At 44.8% G+C, this 6,690-nt stretch overlaps 1 long non-coding RNA gene across 2 annotated transcripts in view; it reads right to left on the bottom strand.

Annotated features, from left to right (window-relative positions):
* Positions 1-6,136, bottom strand: part of LOC129391754 (uncharacterized) — a 15,322-nt gene extending 9,186 nt beyond the window's left edge. The window contains exons 1-4 of one of the 2 annotated variants that reach the window (XR_008616418.1): positions 5,849-6,136; positions 5,449-5,610; positions 4,480-4,794; positions 325-378 (exon numbers count right to left, since the gene is read on the bottom strand). This is a non-coding gene — a long non-coding RNA (uncharacterized lncRNA). Of the gene's footprint in view, positions 1-324; positions 379-4,479; positions 4,795-5,448 lie in introns of both variants that reach the window. The other variant, XR_008616417.1, reaches the window with a different exon arrangement.
* Between the last annotated feature and the right edge of the window lie 554 nt (positions 6,137-6,690).

The following is a 6,690-nucleotide window of genomic DNA, read 5'->3' as shown; positions in this document are numbered from 1 at the left end:
GAGTTTTTTCTTTTCTTTTTTTTTTTTTTTTTTTTTTTGTGGTACGCGGGCCTCACACTGTTGTGGCCTCTCCCGTTGCGGAGCACAGGCTCCGGACGCGCAGGCTCAGCGGCCATGGCTCACGGGCCCAGCCGCTCCGCGGCACGTGGGATCCTCCCGGACCGGGGCGCGAACCCGGTTCCCCTGCATCGGCAGGCGGACGCGCAACCACTGCGCCACCAGGGAAGCCCCACAAGAGTTTTTTAAGTGACTTTCTCTTTTTTTTTTTAAGTGACTTTCTTATAGCCATATAATTTACATGGAACTCATATCTATAGTCCATACCTTGGGGAGGACCCTTTGCCACGCTAGTCAAGTTCAGGTTCACCTCCGGAAAGACTAGATAAAAAACAACATTTTTAGAGAGGGGGTTCCAGGAAGAAAGGCTTCATCTAAGTTCTGCTAAAAAACAAAATTCAACTGAGTAAATATGAAGATCTAATTGACTGTGCTCAATGATTCATGAATCTGGCAGCATCCCATCAAGTAAACAGAAGGGTATTGTGAAGGGTTGTACAAAATGGAAGGTTTTTATAGGTAGAGGCGGGTTGGGCAAGAAGGCATTGGCAAAAGCAAAGAAAGGATTGTTTCAGGCCAGGCCATCTTCTTTTGGGGGTGAAGGGAACAGCAGGGGTCTTTATCGTGCAGATTACCTACCTCACTACTGTTGATCAAGAAATTTCAGATTGTCTACTTAAAGGTCACGTTCCTGGAAGTGATTGAAACTGCAAGTAAGTCTTGGTTTGCTTTTATCCCTGGGGGCAAATGATTCCGTTTCGGGCTTGTTATTTCTTTTTAACAATTCCCTTCTGATCAAACTCTCCCTAAGGGAGAGATGTGATAAAAATTTAAGGCATTAGCACCACTCTCAGCTACTGCTCTGTAGTTCCCACAGCTTTGTTGATCCTTGGTGTGGTATCCATAGGTCATGACTTTTTAATAACCCCGTGACAGTCACAGGTCACGGTTCCAGGTTCATAATCCTTAAATCTGACATTCTCTTCATTCCCTTTTTGACAGTCCTGTCTTAGGGAGATCATTTGCCTGGTGGTTAGTGGCTGTGGACATGCATTTAAAGCTTTTGAGAGGATACAATGCTAGGGAAAACATTATGATAACCATAAGCAGGATAATTTCCTATATTAGGAGTACACTTTGGAGTCCCTATTGACTGAAAAAAAAAAAATGCAGGGCTTCCCTGGTGGCGCAGTGGTTGCGCGTCCGCCTGCCGATGCAGGGCACACGGGTTCGTGCCCCGGTCCGGGAAGATCCCACATGCCGCGGAGCGGCTGGGCCCGTGAGCCATGGCCGCTGAGCCTGTGCGTCCGGAGCCTGTGCTCCACACGGGAGAGGCCACAACAGTGAGAGGCCCACGTAATGCAAAAAAAAAAAAAAAAAAATGCACAAGCTAAAAGTTGAGAATTATGTTTTATTTGGTGGACTTTCTGAGGACTTCAAGCCCTAGAGGTAGCCTCTTAGATAGCTCTGACGGACTGCTCCGAAGAGGTAAGGAGGACCCAGGAGATATAGGAGTTTTGTGACAAAAAACAGGTAGTCAGGACATTAAAAGATAACTGTTAATTCAAAAAACCCACACATTCCAAGTTAACGAATTTAGCGCTTTTCTATGTATGGGAAGATGCAAGAGTCTGGGCTCACTGAAATCCTTCCTTTGCTATGCGCCTCAGCTATCTGGGGCCAGGATCCTGTGCTTTCCCATCCTGAGTCCCCTCAGGGTACACTGTTGGGGGTGGCTGCAGTGGCTGACGGCTTGGCAGCAGGAATCCTGTTGGTCTCCATCCTGAGTTCCCCCAGGCTCACCTTCAGGGGTGGTGGCAGTGGCTGACGGCTTGATGGCCGCAACATCCTTTGTTTGCTGAGATGGCGGACAACATTTTTTACCCACATCCCTAAGACCCAAACCAAAGAAAGACCCCATTGAAGGACCCCATTTTAAGCCACATGGCTTGTTCAGTGATCTTACATAACTGAATTTCAACTTCCCCAGAAATATTGATCCAGGGTGTGGACAAAGAATGTCGCCTGCCTTATCAGTAAACAAAGAATGTTGAGGCCATCCAGCCATCAGCCACTGCAGCCACTTGGACTGTGTGCCCTCAGAGGATTCAGGATGGAGAAAAACAAGATACTAGCCCTAAATAGTTAAGGTGTATACCAAAGGAATGATTTCAAAGAGCCCAGACTCTTGCATCTTCCCATAAATAGAAAAGCGCTAAATTCCTTAACTGGGGATGTGTGGCTTTCCTTAATTAACAGTCATCTTTTGAAGTTTCAACTACCTGGTTTTTGTTGCAAAAATTCCTATATATCCTGGTTTCTCCCTTACCTCTTTGGAGCAGTCCCTCAGTACTGAGAGGCTGTCTTCTGGGCTTAAGTCCTTAGAAACTGTACAGAATAAAACATAATTCTCAACTTTTAGGTTGTGCAATTTTTTTTTTCAGTGGACAAGATGTAAGCAGTTATGGTAGGGGGTCCCAGGAGAAAGAGAACCAGGCACGGCTTTCTTGACATAAAAGAAACATTTCTGGCCTAAGCATTTTGTTATCTAAGCCTGGCCACAATGGTTGTCCTTGAAGAGGTCTCAGTAATTAATGATCTTAAAGGAAGTAAGGGAATGCAGGAACAAAGGAAAATCAGTCAAGAAACAATAGTTCAGAGATAAAACAGAGTCCTAATTCCCCCTCAAGGCATATACATAACAATCTGATACATATCTTTGAGTCCTGTGGAAACTAAGGCCCCCACTCAGGTGGAGGATGAAATAAGGAGTTGACCTTTTCTGACCCTCGTGACTTCAATCAACAAAGCTTGGACTCTGTTGACCTTTGCCCCAACTCTATGCTGAATCCTCCTCTGCTCAAGCCCCTTCATGAATATGTATGTACCCTTAGCTTAAAACTTCCCCAGTTTTGGTGTTTGGGGGAGACACTGCTTTGGGAAAGATCCCCGCTGTTCTCCTTACTTGCTGCAAGTAATAAATCTTTCTGGAAGGGAGCAGGACCCTGTGGGGCTTCTACGCATGGAAGCCTTTCTGGGTCCCCTGTTTCTTGTTTATAGGGAATAGTCTTCAGCTTCCGGTGACCTTCCCTGGGTTCCAAAGGGCAGGTTCAAACATTTGCTAATCAGTGAAGAGAGGGAATGCAGAGACAAGGGAGGAGCAGTAAAGAAACAGTTCAGCCTTGGGGCAAGGTTCTGGTTCCACCTCAAGGGATACACATAACAATATCTTTGAGCTCTTCTGCAGAACTAAAACCCCTAACAAATGGAAGATGTTAACTACTTGATGAAACATTCTTCATTCCAGAGAGGAGGTCACAGTTTGATAACCTGAGAACCACAGGAGCTCATCAGGAGGCCACCTGAGGCCAGATTAAAGGAATGCAGTCCCTGCACACACCCTGATCCTTATCAGCAACCTTGCCCTGAACCATTGCTATAAAACTACTCACCAAATCCCCCCGGTTGGGACACAGAGTTTTTGTTTGTTTACTTTTTATTTTGGTCCTGCTGCAAGGTTTGCAGGATCTTCCTTTGCCGACCAGGGATTGAACCTGGGCCATGGCAGTGAAAGCGGTAAGTCCTAACCACTGGACCACCAGGGAACTCCCTGGGGCACACAGTTTGGAGGGCATTAGCCCACTGTTTCAACCTTTGCCTGGCAAAGCAATAAAGTTATTCTTTTCTACTTCACCCAAAACTCTGTCTCTGAGATTTGATTTGGCACCAGTGCACAGAGGCTGAATTTTCAGTGTCACTTCCTTCTCCTGTATCTTTGACTTGGTTATGTTTTTTTGGGTCAACACCCACCAAGAGGTGAACTCAGTCTGGGGATAACAATTCTGGCCACAGCACAGACACCTTGTTTAGCTAAAAGATAATCAAGGGCTATCCTATTATCAAAAACAGTCTTGGCCAGAGAGCCTAAGGAATTTGTTGGAAAGCTAATGCTTTAGCCGTGGATTCTACAATACTTTCAAGAGTGAAAGAGAGACTTCCAATCATAGTCTCGTTTATATTTACTCCTAACCAGGGAAGTAGGGCTCTTGCCAAAGGAAATGATTCCTGAATCATGAATGTCTCCTGGTAGGTCCTTTTTAGCAGTTAAGGGCACAGTTAGATAACCCAGAGGCATAGCCCAGCTGTGCACCAACCGTCAAGGCATTCATAGGGCCAAGGAGAATGATAACTAGCACAGACAAAGACAAGACTTGCAGGGCACAAACCATTCCTGTTAAGGAAATACTGTTAATGGAATCATTCACAGGGACTGCTGCATTTACCTGTTCGAGCCAGGGGTCATTCAGGTTTGTGATGCATGTGGGAAAAGAATCTCCTAGCCTGAAATAAAGAGTCATTCTAAATTCCAGAGGGTCCCCCTCCCCTTAGCAATGGCCTGGAAGATACAGATGAGGGCGTTACCTTTCCAGGTCAGTGCCAGAGTAAAGGAAAGAAGAAGAAGAGTTTCATGTTTAGTTAAAGTATGAAGTCTTCATCTAGCATCTTGGGAAGAAGCCATCCACATTGATGTCAGCTACTTCTCATCCTCATTGATTTGACTTGGAGGTCTCCAATGTTTGTACAGGACCAGGTGTCAGGTGGGGTCTTCTTCAGCTGTGAGATACGTCCCCAAGTCTCAAGTCCCTGAAGTTTGACTGCCATCTGGGTAGTGACGAAGACCTGGTTGGTACAGTCCTTTCCAAGGAGATTTAAGGGCAGTCTTTGTTCTTAGTGATTCTAAATCAGAAGGGCAGGAGAAAATTGGAAATGTTAGTTTGGTGAGTTGTAGCCAGATGTTTGAGGAAACTAGAGAAATTCAGGATCCAGTTCAGTTTACAGGTAAATAAGAAAAACTCAGAGACAACTAACAGGACTGGAATCTAATATTTACAAAGGTATAAACATGATTTTTCTTCCTATAATTACCCCCATTTTTTACCAAAGATAATCACTGTAAAACTAATTTGCTTTTATTAAACTTTGCCTGATTATTTATGTAAGTAATGTAAGCAAGAAAAGTGACTGATGGACTTCCCTGGTGGCGTAGTGGTTAAGAATCCACCTGCCAATGCAGGGGACACGGGTTCAAGCCCTGGTCCGGGAAGATCCCACATGCCGCGGAGCAACTAAGCCTGGGCACAGCAACTACTGAGCCTATGCTCTAGAGCCTGTGAGCCACAACTACTGAGCCCGCACGCCACAACTACTGAAGCCCACGTGCCTAGAGCCCATGCTCCACAACAAGAGAAGCCACTGTGATGAGAAGCCTGAGCACCACAACAAAGACTAGCTCCCACTCGCTGCAACTAGAGAAAGCCCATGTGCAGCAACGAAGACCCAACACAGCCAAAAATTAATTAATTAATTTTAAAAATAAAGAAAAATACTGACCATTTAAGTTCTTTTGAAGATGACTTCGTTGGAACTTTTCATAAGGAGTCTCACACTTTACCTGCAATACCATTGCCGTCAAAGTCTGCATACTGTTTTCAATTGTGTGCTATTGTGTCTTATTGTATGAAAATAAGAATACTCATCAAGAGTTTCTGAATTCTGGAGGGACCAGGTAACGAAAAAAAGTAAATGCTTCATCTTGGCTTAGAAAAGTATATCTTACCAAATTGTTGAGTAGCTTAAGAGAAAATATATCTTTAAACTTGGAAAAAACATTAAAGAACCAGCAATATTTTAAACACAAAGTCATAAAAATTATAATCATCCTCATCAGTCCCATGTTACTAATTCTTGTTCCGCTTGAATCCAGCTTTTGCATTAGCTCTGTTGACCTTACCTGATAATTGCAGGTGACAGGGACAGTGATAATTCCAAGAAGTTTGCAAGGTTCTTGTTAAGGCTTGTATGATTTGCTCAGTGTAGTGGGTGCCTTTATCACTGGAGACTGTGTAAGGTATACCCCAAGTGGCAAACACATTTTCTAACAGTTTCTTTGCCACTGTCAGAGCTCCAGCCTTGCAGCATGTGAGAAGCTTTAACCCATCCAGAAAACATGCATACAATAACAAGAACATATTGGTAACCCATGCTAAGTGACAGTTGAAAGAAGTCCAGTTGCAGGTGTTCAAAGGGTCTAGAGGGAGGAGGTCTGAGGCCTGTAGGGACAAAAATAGTTTTTCTTAAATGCACTATGGTGGGCGAAAGAATGCAAAAACCAAAAACTTGGATTTGCTAGGGAGCCGGGAGGAACCAAGTGGCTGTCTTTGGTTTCCCGTAGCCCTGTTTGTTTAATTTACAGCTATTGTTTACTCACCTTTTTTAAAAAAAATAAATTTATTTATTTTATTTATTTTTATTTTTGGCTATGTTGGGTCTTTGTTGCTGCGTGCAGGCTTTCTCTAGTTGTGGCAGCAAGCGGGGGCTACTCTTCGTTGCGGTGCACGGGGTCCTCATTGTGGTGGCTTCTCTTGTTGCATAGCACGGGCTCTAGGAGTGCAGGCTTCAGTAGTTGCAGCACGCGGGCTCAGTAGTTGTGGCTTGCGGGCTCTAGAGCACAGGTTCAGTAGTTGTGGCGCACGGGTTTAGTTGCTCCGCAGCATGTGGGATCTTCCCAGACCAGCGCTTGAACCCGTGTCCCCTGCATTGGCAGGTGAATTCTTAACCACTGCGCCACCAGGG

The sequence above is a fragment of the Physeter macrocephalus genome, chromosome 21 (assembly GCF_002837175.3).
Source record: "Physeter macrocephalus isolate SW-GA chromosome 21, ASM283717v5, whole genome shotgun sequence".
Lineage (NCBI taxonomy): Eukaryota > Metazoa > Chordata > Mammalia > Artiodactyla > Physeteridae > Physeter > Physeter macrocephalus.
Note: the sequence above shows the minus strand (reverse complement) of the source record. Positions and strands in the feature narration are given on the sequence as shown.